General features: G+C 56.0%; 1 protein-coding gene and 1 long non-coding RNA gene across 4 annotated transcripts in view; one reads left to right on the forward strand and one right to left on the reverse strand.

The window, feature by feature from the left end:
• Positions 1-14226, reverse strand: part of LOC105182044 (uncharacterized) — a 361561-nt gene that overhangs the window by 237336 nt on the left and 109999 nt on the right. The gene's annotated exons all lie outside the window — the stretch shown is intronic.
• LOC112589546 (uncharacterized) overlaps positions 12624-14226 on the forward strand; it is a 32895-nt gene continuing 31292 nt past the window's right edge. Inside the window, exon 1 of the long non-coding RNA XR_003113618.1 lies at positions 12624-13361. This is a non-coding gene — a long non-coding RNA (uncharacterized LOC112589546). The remainder of the gene's footprint in view (positions 13362-14226) is intronic.

Below are 14226 nucleotides of genomic sequence, written 5' to 3' on the forward strand. Positions count from 1 at the left end.
ACGCTCCGTTCCGCGCAGTTTTCCGCCACTCGGCGGAGACGAAACTCGAGACGCCACACGCCGCTCGCCGTTCGTAAATTTCTGGATTTAGCAAAGGCCGGGAGATGGGATCTCGCGCGGAGGCGGGGGGGGGGGGCGGGGCGGGGGGGACACAGTCGGCTTATCCGCGAATAGAAACAGCCTCTTTCTCTCGTGAGCCGCGCGGCGCGAGAGACTCCGGCGTATTCACAAACTCGGCAAACATATCGATCACCCGCCTTCACTTTATTGCAAAGTTCAAACATATCTTTGGCGGTCGAGTGCTGGCTTACGTCCCGAATGAGTTATCGCTCCTGATCCTCTGCCAAAAGTGAAAACAGGAGGAAGGGCCGGCGCGGCTCAAAATAAAAGGATATCGAGGAGGAGAGTTGAGAAAAACGAGCAGCGCGAGCCGCTAAATAAAATTCGAAATGCGGAACAGCGAGAGAGAGAGAGAGAGAGAGAGAGAGAGAGAGAGAGAGAGAGAGAGAGAGAGAGAGAGAGAGAGAGAGAGAGGAGAAGAGAGAGAGAAGAGAGAGAGAGAAAGAGAGAGAGAGAGAAGAAGAGGTAGAGAGAGAGATGAGAGAGAGTAGAGAGTGAGAGCAGAGCTCGTGAACAAAAAAGCAGCGTCCGCGACTAAATGAATATATAATCTTCGTTCTTTTTTCTCTCTTTTCTTTGTCGTACTCGCGTGAGGTACAACGTTCCAGTTGCGTGTTTGTCGCGCCATTTGTACAACCCGGGCCGGGTCCCATCTTCGAGATTCGTCCGAACTTCTGACAGGAAGAGCGAGCACTAATTTCGTTTATCCGGCAACTTGTCGATACAGAAGAAAGGGCGGCGGGATACGAGTATCTTTATAAAGACGCATGACGGAGAAATGGCTTGGCGGAATCGTGACGAGGCATAGTCTCTAACCTCCTCGAAGAAAGCAACTTAACCGTCCGACGTAAATATCCGCTTCGGATCAAGAGACACGACGCGGCGGGGAAGAAAGGGAAAAAGACGAGTCGAAAGAAGATGAAGAGGTGGACGAGGGGGTGGAGGGGGCAGCGGCGGCGGCGAACAAAGAGGCGGTGGAGAGGCGGAATATCAATAAAGCGAAACAGAAATAAGAAGCGGTGGAAGTAGCGATTTCAGTATCGTCCTCGGGAATAGGACAAGGGGAGCCGTCGTCGTCGCGCACGAGTAATCACCTCCGGTTCTGGCCGAAAACGTAAAATGAAGACGGAGGAGGATGCGCGGCGCGGCGCGGCGCGGCGCGCCCTTCAAGCGCAGCAAAAGCGGAAAGATGAAGGAACAATCACGAAGGAAGGGCGGATCCGGAGCCGCGCTTGTTCAAGAAAGGACGAAAGGGCTCCCCCTTCGCAAACTATCCCCGTAGGTATCTCTACGTGAGATCGTAGCTTGGGAAGCACGGCAAGCGAAAGAGAAAGTGAGAGAGGGAACGAGCGAAAGGGAAGGCGCGCTGGAGAAAGACCGAGCGAGACGAGGAGGAGGAGGAGGAGGAGGACACGAAGAGGGCAGTACACGCGCGCGCGCGCATGTACGTGTGTGGCTGTTTCACTCCACCGGTTCTCCATGGCTCCCCCGCAGAGGGTGCGGGAGGTCTGCCAAGGCGAGCGGGGGTGATCGTGGGGAACTGCTCGTACACGAAACAGCACTTACACCCCCGCGCGCGACTGCGAAATTCCCGACCGACCCTCGACGTTGGCCCACCTCTCGCTGATGGTCGGACCGTAGGATTGCCGGCGGTGCGCCTAAACTGTGGATACCAGTGCGACGTGCACCGCGACGCGGAGCAGTGGTTTTCAGAATCCGACTTGTTCGATGATGCGTGCCGGCATATTAATTCCACGGTGGAAGAGGGGACGGGGGTCTCTCTCTTTGTCAGCGGGTCTCGCTCGCGCGTGTTCCGTTCCCACGGGAGAGCGCCGCTCCCCCCGCCGCGCGCGCGGTCGCGATAAACGTTCGGCCAACGATAATCGCGCGCGCGCGCGCCGGGCCGGGTCGAAAGGATGACGCGCTTATTTAACACGGCCCCGATATTTCAGGATTATAAATGCCGCCGCGAACGAGCGCGGATTTCTGTAATACAAATAGTATATCTCGCGCGCGCGCGCGCGCGTGCGCGAGCAGCGAATGTCATTCGGAACGACAAATTTCATAAAGCTCCTTGCCGAGCTCGCTCAAACGTAACGCGCCGCGCGCGCACAATGCCGGTTGGCTGGCTCTCACCTTTATTACACCGACCGCGCCCGGTTTAAACGAATAATTCACAGTGACACGGATGCGCATAATTACCAAGCAAATGCGCGCGGCGAGGGGTAGGTACGGCGCAGGGGGAGAGCGACGGGACGGGGAGGGGGGGGGAGAGCGAGGGAAGCCCAAAGCCACGCTAGAAATAATACATCCTACCGAGAGGCCGCTCTCGCACGCTTCGAAACTTTTAATCAAGTAACCGTCGACGGCCTCGAACCCGACATTCAGCCGGGCGGTGGCGTCTCCGCGCGCACTTCGGATGGCTCGAAAGTATTCAAATTTGATTAAGGATCCTCCCGGAGGGGTCGGGATGATTTGGAAACCACTGCCTTAGCCACTCGCGCGCCGGCATTACCGTGCTCGTTTAGGTGTGCAGCTAGTTCCCTGATTCTCCTCCGGGTTATAGAGCGAAAGAGCGAGAGCGAGAGAGAGAGAGGGGGGGGGGGAGGGAAAGGTCCGCACGGCGAGAGAGCCGTAGCCTTCGTGTGTGTCTACTTACACTCGCACAATCGCGCGAAACACACGTCCTCCCTACGGAGCTACGTTGATACCTGCTATACTGCAGCTCGCGTTCTTCCCGTACTTACTCGCCAAGTGGAATTCTCCCGTGGACCGGCTCCAGCCAGCCAGCCAGTCAGCCAGCCAGCCAGCCAGTCGGCTAGGCAGCTAGGCAGCCAGGCATCTAGCAAAGCAAGCCCGGCCACCATAGCCGGAGAGCAAGCTCTCCGAGCCGTTGGAACTCGCTACGGCCCTGGTAATGAAAACGAATCGCTCTTCTTCCACGACCCGCCCTTTTTCACCCCCTCTCCCTCCCCCCTCCCCACCCCACCCCACCCATCCCCAGCCCTCTTCGCCGACTCATACAGACACGCTCGCACGGAACGAAACACGACGAGGGTTCCGCGTACTCTCAGGTAGACGCGGCGAGAGGTCTCGTTTGTCGAAAAGCAACGGTGCTGTTGTCCGCCCCCGCTCGCTCGCCCGCTCTCGCCCGTTCACCATTCGTTCGGCCGTCCGTCCGCTAAACCCGCCGACTCTAATGGAAAACGTAATTGAGCCTAATGCGATCATTTTTCCGGCGCGACCGACGTTCCGTGATGTCTCTATTACGCCTCGCGCGATGCGCCCATCGACGTTACGGCGTCGGCGGGGTGGAAGATCGTCGTCGTCGTCGTCGTCGTAGCTTTCGACACTGCGCGTCGTACAGACGCGCATAAACATCCGCACGCGCGTCCGTCCGGCGAGGAGAACGGACAGATGCGCCTTAACGCCTCATAAATTCTGATAATGAGAGTCGAGCAAGCGCGACTCTCATCGTCCCGAGAAGGGAGAGAGAGAGAGAGAGAGAGAGAGAGAGAGAGAGAGAGAGAGAGAGAGAGAGAGAGAGAGAGAGAGAGATTGCGCTCCGGGATAGGCTCTTCCAGACGCGCATTAATAGAAATTCATAATTCAGACTAATGAAATCATCCCTTGATTATGCCGGCAGCCCGGACGAGCGGATATTCCAAGCTCGTTAATAAATGAAGCTCGCGCAAAGGACGATATCAAAGTTACCGACAGAGGCTGATAAAAAGAAATCAGCAGCCCCGGCCTTCCATCCCACTCCCCTCCCTCCCCCCGCGCTCTCCTCGCCCTCCTTCCGCGTCACCGTTCCTCTGCCTATCCCCCCTCCTCCTCGCGCACGAACGCGGGAGGGAGGTGGCCGGATACTACCAACGAGAGAGGATGCTGTAAATTTGTGCGTTACGGCCAGCATCGAAGTTGCTCCGCGAGGGATGGGTAATGAAAACGAATTGCCCTTTTCCCTACTATTTCTTGATCCTCCACCTGCCCCCTCCGCCTACGTCGCCGCCTCTTCTTCAGCTTTTTTGACGCCTGGACAGGTCGCGGGGCGGGCGGCGCGGAAGAACGCCAGAGAAAGAGAGAGATTCGTTCGACGTATTCTCTCGGGAGGCTTCCTTTTACGAAGTAAAAGAACCAGAGTCCCCCTCCCTCTCTCGCCCCTCTTTTTTCCACCTTCTCCTCCTCTTCCTTCTCCTACCCCTCCCCCTCACCACGTACTCTTCTCCCACCGTCTGTGTGCCGGGTAATATTTCGCCGTTCATTCGCAAATTGAAAAGTTTATAACGGTCGGTAACGCGCGCGCGCGCGCGCGCGAGCAAACGGCGCCGGGCCGATCGATACATAATGAACTAGCGAACAATGTAGACACGCTTAATTGAAAACTCGTAACTTTTTCGCCGAAAGATACTTCTGCTCCCGATATTTCACTGCCTTGCTTCGTCCCGTCTCATCTCGCCTCGTCTCGTCGCCTCTCTCGTAATCTCTCACCGCGCGGAGGACGATACCGCGGCGAGCGCGTTTTGCGAAGCCGCGTGGAGTTTAACTTTAATGAAGTCGATAACGCGCGCGAGAGAGAGAGAGAGAGAGAGAGAGAAAGAAAGAAAGAGAGAGAGAGAGAGAGAGAGAAAGCAGTTGCGTCGGTCCGACGCGCGCCGCCGTTTCTCACTTTTTACCGCGTGTCGTTCCCGCGGCGATAGCCGACCGTTGCCGCGCGGAAAAAACAGCCCCGCGCGCGGTTGTTGGCTTTGAAATTCCGCGGTGTGTCCGACGAGCGAAGGACGCGAGCGAAAACATGCGATCGTTTTAACGCCGTCCGAGCCGCCGCTCGGATCGCCGGTCGCCGTCGGCGATCACACGCGCGAAACGCATAGTCGAGGGTCCTCGCGGAGATCCTTGCGCGCACATGCATCCTCGGTCTGCATCGGGCCCGCGGGGATAAGGGGAGATTATTTCCAGTAGGGGTATTTGCGGAAAGGTTGCCGGCAGACGTCACTGTGCGAGCCGCCGCCGCCGCCGCCGCCGCGGCAACCGGGGGTTATTTTTCGAAGAACCCTCGCGCAACCCTTTACATTTTGCAGGCACCGCGGGGAATTTGGAATTTCACGCTCGGTCGGGCGTGACGCGCGAGGAGGAAAAAGGAAGTAAGACACGTGCGAAGAATGCGCTTCGGGAGGAAGTCGAATGTGCATACTGCATATTTCGAGTCGCTTGGCCTCCCTCCTCTCCTCGTTCGCTTCCCCCTCCTACGGCCGCGCGCGCGTTCCCCATCACCCTCGCGCGCCGGTACTCTCGGCTACGCTACGCTCTAATTAAACTCGCCGAACCCTCCTCGTGTCCTTCGTGGTGTCTGAAGAGTTCTTCCGGTACCGTGCGCCACTCATGTCGGCGGAAAAATAATAATCCCATTACGGAGAAAAGGGGAGAAGAAGTCTTTCCCTCCCCCTTCTCTCTCGCTCTCGCTTTCTCCTCGCCTCCCTTTCTCGTTCTCCGAAGCGCAAGCATGCTCGCGATAAATTGGCTCGCTTAATATCCGCAATTGTTTCATCGATTCCTCTCGTGCCGCGCAAAGAATCGCGCAAATGTTAGTGTGTGTGTGTGTGTATTTATATTCCGCGAAGTCGAGTTCAATTCCGTTTCTCGCTCAAATTTAGCGTTTCGCTCGTCAATCCGCCGCGATACCTCATTTCTCCCGGGGCCGGGGAAGCGGCTGCATTGTTAAAGAGCTCGTTTGAAAATAAACAGCGACGTTAATTAGCGCGCGTCAACCGGCAGCGGTACGCGTAATGCCAAGGATAGCGCGCGCGATGAGACACGTCTGGATTGACAATTTCGCGAGGCGATGCCGCGCGTGCGCACCGCCGGTTACTTAACTGACATTTCTGTCATTCGGCCCGACATTACGACGCATCTGCAATTACGCCTCCCTTCAGAACAGAAAGCCGTGTGTACTTCTTTACGGCACGACGACGAATCGATCGCGCTCGCGTCATCTCGTGCGTATTAAAGTGCGCTCGGCTGGGATCGCGGAGATAAGCGAGAGCACGAGGTGATACAAATTGCCTCACAAACTGCCTCGAGCCGACCCCTTTCGTATGCAAATGCGTGTCGGTCCATGAAAGAAGGCGACTCTCTCCTCTCTCTTTCTCGTGAAATCGCAGCGACAAGCGGGATCGATCAATTCGCAACACGCCGCTCGTCGTAACGTCGTAACGAGCAAGAATGCGTATTGGTCATCGTGACTTTGAGAAAGTCCGGCCGCGTTGATGGCAAACGAGATCGTTCGGCGTCGCAGCACGCTCGTGGCGACGGCGGCAGAGCCGCCCCTTCCAGCCCCGACCGCCCGACCATCCACTCACCCCCGGTGCTCCTCCAATCCGCCCCCTCTCTCTCTCTCTCTCTCTCTCTCTGTCTCTCTCTCGGTTAAGGGCTCGGTCGAATCAATTAAAAACGAGGCGTGGGCCGTCTGAAATTTATGCGGGAAAAATTAACAAGTCAGATGTTCCCCCTCCCCCTCCCCCGCCCGCCCCCTCCGCCCTGGACCGTTTGCTCGCGTCGCCGCGCTCGTCGTTGCGATCGCGGCCGAGAGACGGATATTAAATTAACAGTATTAATGAGATGATCATCGCCGTGCTTCACGAATATCAACTCCTACCGGCCCTCCTCGCCCGAAAGCGGAGAGTCCTTTGGAGTCCGGTGCAAAGCCTTTGAAGGATCGCGTCGTCGCGGACGATGAATCCCCTTGTTCTTTTTTTCCTCCTCTTCCTGCTCGCGTTCAACATCGCGCTCGTGCTTTCGCAGGGCTCGCCCTCCACGTGCGATCGGCGAGGTGCCCGACTAATTCATCATTAACGCTCGTCTCACGCGCACTCGCGTATGCGTGCGCTCGCTCGCTCGCTCGCTCGCGAGGGTGAGAACGCGTCATGCAACCCGTTAACGAAACTGCCGTCGTCGCGGAGTTGCCAAGTTCGGCCGTCGTAAATGAGAAATTCGCCAACTTTTGTAATAACCGGTAAACGTCTCGTAATAACGAGGGCCGCGGTTCCCGCATGTAGAGAGACACGAGTCGCTCCCTCCCTCTCTCTCTCTCTCTCTCTCTCTCTCTCTCTCTCTCGTCAGCCGGCATCGTCGTAGAACGACTACTTACTTACACTCACGCTCTCACAAGTAAACCTCGGGGAACGTCAGACGCCGATTTGTTTCCAATTTTTTATAGTTATTTTTAGTTATTTATAGTATTTATAGTTATTTTATAGTTATGTCAAAATATGAAGAAATCTGTTATCATTTTTAGCTTAAATTAATTTTTTCAATTTTTTGGAAATTTTTCAAGTTTTGCACAAGTAACACTATTTTATACATATTTAAAACAATGAACCAGAACAATTTTGTAAAATTCAAGATGGCGGGTCTAATATGGCTGACGTCATTGTTGAAAAAGCGTTCAATTTTACGCTACACTCGACGTTGGGTAATCTTTCGGCTCACTATCCGGCAAACAAGCCCATTTCAACGTCAAAATCTGGTAAAAAAGTGAACAAGAAACGAACGAAAACAGAATGAACAGAAAACTTGAGAAATTTCGAAAAAATTGAGAGAATTAATTTAGGCTAAAAATGATAACAGATTTCTTTACATTTTGACATTAAAAATAACTATGAAAAATTGGAAACAAATCGGCGTCCGACGTTTCCCGAGGTTTACTTGTCACAGACGTGCGCGACGCGGACCTCGATAATAGCTTCGCGTCGCTTTCGCGAAACGCGGGCAGAGGTGGGCGCTGGGGCGGGGGGGGCGGGGGGCACGGCTCCGTTCGAGTTCTTATCCCCGAATAAATAGCGGGGCACGGGTAGCGGAGCAATTAAAGGTAAAACAGCGAGCGCGCAAGCGTCCCCGGCAAGGACGAGCAATTTGTACGACGCTATTGGCACTGCGAACTTAATCCCGCTCGGCAAAGTACACGGCGGGGCGAATACGGTTCTCCCGATATCGGTCAGAGTAATTAATCAGTGCCATATGGTAAGCCCGAACGTCGACGGCTCGACGACGGCGAAGCAATTAATAACGTTTCCATTATCAATCGTGCGTAGTAACCGCGATGTTTTAACTTCCTCGGCGACGAGTTTGTAGTCGCGCGCCGAGTCGGCCGGAGGGAGAAAGAGAAAGAGAGAGAGAGAGAGAGAGAGAGAGAGAGAGAGAGAGAGAGAGAGAGAGAGAGAGAGAGAGAGAGAGCCGTTAATAACTCTTCCCCATCGATCGGGCTCCGATGAGACCGCCGCCGCTGGCGATTCTAGAGGCGATTCTAGAGGCGATTCTAGAGGCGTGCGGATAGGCAGCTGCGTATGTAGGCGGCTCGGCAGGTAGGTAGAATCTCCGACAAACGTGCAGCTGCACGTTTGTCGAGTCTCCACGCGCGATCTACATACTTAATTCCCCCGCCGCGCTTGCAAATCGCGCAATTTGCGCAAATCGAAGGAAGGGTCGCGCGGCAAAGCGTACGCGCGGCGCGGCGGAGCCGGCGCGCTGGCGTGCTGGCGCGAGCGGTCCAAGTTAATTAGTTGGGGAAAGAAAATGCCCGGCTAAGCCGCTCCCGTTCTCGAGAAATCCCGGTTAGGCTTGAGTAATCAATAGCTGGTCACGCGAGCGCGCTTCGCGCTCGCCGTTCAAACGAGTTCAACCCCGATCCGCGCGAGATCTAAACTCGCCGGCCGAAGGTGCGTTGTATTTTCGCGCGCCGTCGCGGCGAGGGAGACGCCGGTGGGGTGGGAGCGGGGGGGGGTAAGAGTGTCGCCCCGCGTGCCGGTGAATCGATCTGATCCGGAAAATGTAAGCGATTAGAGGGCGTACCAATTACGAACAATTGCGTAACGAGGACACGCGTATCTCCGCACACACGCACGCACACACACACACACACACACGCGCGCGCGCGCGGGACGAGGCTGAAGGGGGAACCTTACCGTATGTAATCAGACACAATTGCGGATTTGTGCCGCCTCGCGCGGTAATTAGTGCTGAAAATTCGCGTCGGAATTACCGGGGCCATAAAATATAGCTGCTCTATGGCATAAAAGCTAATTAGTGGCACGTGTTCGCGGTGGCGAGACGCGCGGGATACAATTAGTTACGAATCGCGGCAGCTGCGGCGTCGCGGGCCGCGCGGGCGGAATCCGCGGCGGCGCGGCGCGGGTGAAAAATATTCCGTAAATATTCCGCCGAAATAAATCGCGCCCGGCCGATTGTTCGAGAAGAGCGGCGGTTTGCCATTTCGGCGCCGTCCTCCGTCGTCGCCGGCGTTAATCCCGCCGTGGGTGAAACGATTCGCGCGCGCGCGCATGTTGAGCCGTTAATATTTAAGCAACGAACGAACCAACGACGAAAATGGTGACTTTTCGGTAATTAAAGTTACGAACAAACCGTTATGAATATTACAAGCGAGTCTCGAGGATAATCGGCCGAAGCGCGCGAGATGGGGGGGGGCGGGGAGGGGCGACTCTTCCCGCGGCTTCTCTTAAGTTAAGTAGTCTTCGCGAATTTTAATCTCCCAATTAACAGCGAAAAATTCCTCTTTGCAAAAACTTTAAGAGAGGAAGATAAATGGCTTGCGTCGGGCTCGCTCGCGCGCGCGCGAGCGAGTAGAGGTTGCATTTGCATATTATACGCAGGGACCAGTGTCTTGAAAGGTTTTATCGCATTATCTACTTCGTTAGCCGAATAATTGGATTTGCGGCTAGACAATATCCTGGCGTGATCCCAAGAGCGTGCGGTCATGCGTGTTTTTAGTATCATGCGCGCACCGTGATAAACAGCGGCTAATAAATATTCGACGATGAATGTATCGACAGCTACTCGCGAAATGGAGGAGGAGGAAGAGGAGGAGGAGAGACGGCCGGGAGGAAAGAGAGAGAGAGAAAGAGAGAGAGAGAGAGAGAAAGAGAGCGAGAGAGAGTTGCGCGACGGCGGCGGCAGCGTAGAGACGGCCGGAGGAGAGTTAGCGTAAGAGGCGAGAGAATGAAATTCACCGAGCTTCATATCGCGGTCGTTACTTTTCGCCCCTGGAATTTATTTTCTCCTTTCTCGTCCTGTCGTATGCGTTTTTCGCGGGCTACATGAAAGGACGGCAAAGAGAGAAAAGAGAGGAAGATATAGGAACGCGCGCGCGGGAACATGATAGATAGAGAAACCGAGCAAGAGAATACGCGAACGAATCGGCGTAGGGGACAGATGATAAAGAGAGAGAGAGAGAGAGAGGGGGGGGGAAGAGAGAGAGAGAGAGAGAGAGAGAGCGAGGGTGCGCGAGCGAGGATAAAGGAGGAAATATAGAGGGAGAGGAAAAGGCTGGAAAGACGGAGGAGGGTGCGAGACGAACAAGAGAGCGGAGCGTCAGCCAAGGCCGAGGGGGGGTCAGAGCGAAGGCAGGGAGGGGGCAGGGGGAGAGAGGGAAGCCGAGACGTGGGAGCGTGGAGTCGGAATCGGTGCCGCGAGGGATATCGAAGAAGGCAATATTTCAATCGACGTCAGATTTATCGACCTCCCGCTGCCCGGCCATACGAAATGGCCAAGGCGCGTGTTACGTGCCACTTGGCGAAGTGGTCTCATGCCTCTCCTGCGCGGCTACCTGGCTGTGCCTGTCCGTCCGTCCGTCCGTCCGTCGGTCTGTCTGCTCTCGGCGACTCGATCCGTCCCCTTCTGTCTTCTGTCGCGCGCGCGCGCACGTCTAATTTCGATGACGCTTCGCGACGGACCCTCTCGCGGTTTCCCCTCCTCCGTGGCGCTCATCAATTATCGCCCGCGCGCCGGCTACTCCAGGTCCCGCCAGTCGTTGATCGCGACGCGTCGAACAGCGCGCAGCGGCGAACAATGCCGGGAGTCGCGGCAGGCCGCCCGTCCCCTTGAGTTCTCACAGTTTGGCTCGATGCGGCGCCCGGGAAAATTCGCGCCGTACGATGTTAGCAGCTCGCAACAATTGCGACTACTAGCGCGCTCCCGCGAGCACCGGCGAGAGATTGTTATAGTTATTATTATCGCCGCGGGGCGCACGGAGCGTTACGATAATTCGCGTGCACATTCGGCTCGTAAACTTCCCCCGTGCTAAGTGGCTCGGCTCCTTCGGTCTCTCGCCGGCGAATTCGTCGTTAAAGGATTCGGGGATACCGGCGATTGGAGGATTACGCGGACGAGCGGCGTCGTCGTTGTTACCGTACCCCGTGCTCGCAGCGTGTTCGCTTGACCGCCGCCGGGGAGCCGCGGCCGCGGAGCGCGGCGCGATAAAGCAGGCGAAACGACGTTTGACAATCGCGAAAAAATCGGGAAACAAAAATCCAAAGACAACACGGGTGGAATCTATTTGATCGCGCGGCTGGGGAAGCGCGGCGCGTTCAAGTATGTGGATTGGGTTGTTGCACATAAGAGGTTGCTCGAGGCGTTATGGGATTCTGCGATGGAGGCGATAGAGGAAGCAGGAGGAGGGCGCGGAAACCCGGGGTGGGAAAGACGGTGGAGGTGGTGGTGCTGGTGGTGGCGGTGGTGGTGGTGAAGGGAAGGAGGGTGGTAGGGGTGGCGAACGAGGGAAGAACCGCGATGCTCCGGATTGGCACGAAGGGTTGAGGCTGCTGGCTGCGCTTCGGCAACTTGGCGGGGTTCGGCGAGGCATTGAAATTGCAAATGCGCATTATGGATATTTCCCTATAGAGGGTCGAATACCCCCCCTCCTCTCTCTCTCTCTCTCTCTCTCTCTCTCTGCCCCCTCTCGCACACAAACACACTCACACACGCACACAAGCTGCTCTCTTACCACGCTTCTCGCTCTTTCTCATTCCGTTCTATCCGCTGCGTCGCCCACGCGAGATACACCTCTCTTTCTCCCTCTGGCCTTCTCATTCTCGAAGGGGCTCCCTTACAGCCCTTTCGCTCTTTCGCTCCTTACACGCATCAGCTCCGCAGCCGTGTCTCTGTCTCTCGCCCTCACATCGTATTTCGCTCTATCTCACCGCATCTTTGCTTACTTTCATATCGTCTCGCGACTTCCTCCTTCCTCCCACATGCGCTCTCCCTCCACTCTCTCTCTCTCCCTCCCTGTCTCTATGCTTCTCGCTCCCCTCGTGCTTTCGCGCTGCGGAAACGCACGCTGCAAAGCGCGCGTATACACAGTCGCTCTCATCTCATCTCTCCCCGTTCCTTCCTATCTCTGACATTCTCACTTCGTACGTGGATTGTTTTCCCTGCCGGTTCCATCGCTTCTCACCCGCGGAACGTTCCGCTTCTGCCTCCCTTTCTTTCCCTATTTCTCTCACTTTGTACCTCGTCCTTTGTCTCGTTCTTCTATCTTTCCATCTTCCATCTACTCTTTGTCCCTCTCTTTATCTCTCTTTGTGTCTCTCTCTCTCTCTCTCTCTCTCTCTCTCCCTCTCTCTCTCTCTCTCTCTGTCTCCGTCCTGATCCTTCCGCATCCATTGGAATACAGAGGCTGCATTCTCGTTACACGCATCGCGCTACGAGCTACATCCCGAAGCCGCGCCCGATTCACGCATTGCGAGGCTCGGCTATTCCATCATGCTATCTTCACCATCTTCACGCTATCTCACCATCACCATCACCTTCATTCACCGTCGCCGTGCCGCCTCTCGCACCTGCCTGTCTCCTTTGACGCGTCTACGACAGTGGTTCGCAGTTTTTTCCGCGCAGCCAGCGTTCCCTTTCCACGCGTTTTCGCGTCAACCCTTTTGAATAAAACATCCTGTTGGAGAGGAGGCCCCTTACGCTCCATCCCCGCAGTCTTATTTCCCCGTAAAACAACTTTCAGATCAACTCGTTACGGAGGAACGAGAGTCCCCTCGACTCCAAGCGCGATTTCCCACGATGCGATAATCGCGTGTGCGATATTTTAGCAATTTTTGCTAGAGAGAGCTCACACCGACCACTCGGGAGCGCGCAGGACTCGCGCAAAATCACGCGAGTCAGTTTCCAAACGGAAGGAGTCCGGCCGGAATTTAATGCAACAATTGCGACAATTGCGATCGATGACGGGCGATCGCGAGCCAACATGGACGATTAGCTCGCAAACGAGACACTCGGTCGAGTGACGTGATCCTGCGACTTTCCTGCGGCATGTCGCGCGAACATGCGGCGATGACGAGCAGCGCGAGCGCAGGAGCGAGCCAATTTGAGCGTCACTGACGTGCCTCGTAACTCGCGAAGGATTCCGAAGGGTAAAGCGAGGTTGGAAACGTAGGGGCGAATAGGTAAGTGAATCTGTTACACGGGTTCGGCAGGGGTTCGGATTGCTTTGGGCGATTCTCTCTTACTTCGATTCGACACCCCTCCGGGTTCCCAGCGCCACCATTGTACACTCGTAGTCGCTGCTTATCCTATCGCGGGTATATTTCGCCCGCTTTTCGCGGCGCCGCGCGTACTCTCGCGGAAATCAAAGCGAGACTGTCTCTCTCTCTCTCTCTCTCTCTCGTCATCGAGCCCGGCTGCCGTTACGCGGCGAATTCGCGAGCTCGATCGAGTCTGCGAGCCCGGCGTTCACGCTCGGCTGATGTTTCCGAGATCCGAGATTTCGGCCCATCCTCGGAAAAAATGGCCGCTCGCGTTGATGCGATGGTGCAGTTTTTCATTGCGGGTAGCGTCCTCGACTTCTTACGAATCAAATTCCGAAACAGGGGCTCGCGTTCGCATCGCCACGTCGACTCGACCCGAGCCTTCCCTCTCTCTCCGTGTGAGATAAGCCTAAGACGAGATCTCGCGTATACAAGAGCTACGAGTACCGTTAATTCTCCCCGGCGCCCGCGCTTTTTATCTTACCCGAAGATCGCGCGCGCCGTGATCCTTGCAGTCCAGTCGCCAGCGCCATCGAGATTACCTCGCGGCCACCGCGAGGCGACACGCGCCGTTCTTCTTTAGAGGCGAGAGCGCGCGCGCGCGCGCGAAGCGCGATGAAACGGTGGCTACTAATGGAAAATATCGAGACGCGTATTATAACTTTTTTCCCCGCGTTTGTACGGGCCCGGAATGCGAGAGGCGCGCGCGATTACACACGTCCCGAGTTTTAATTAGCGTTCAATTGATGCCCGCCGCGCCGCGAGCGCGCGCAAATTTCGACCC

The sequence above is a fragment of the Harpegnathos saltator genome, unplaced genomic scaffold (genome assembly GCF_003227715.2).
Source record: "Harpegnathos saltator strain DR-91 unplaced genomic scaffold, Hsal_v8.6 scaffold54, whole genome shotgun sequence".
In the NCBI taxonomy this organism is placed as follows: domain Eukaryota; kingdom Metazoa; phylum Arthropoda; class Insecta; order Hymenoptera; family Formicidae; genus Harpegnathos; species Harpegnathos saltator.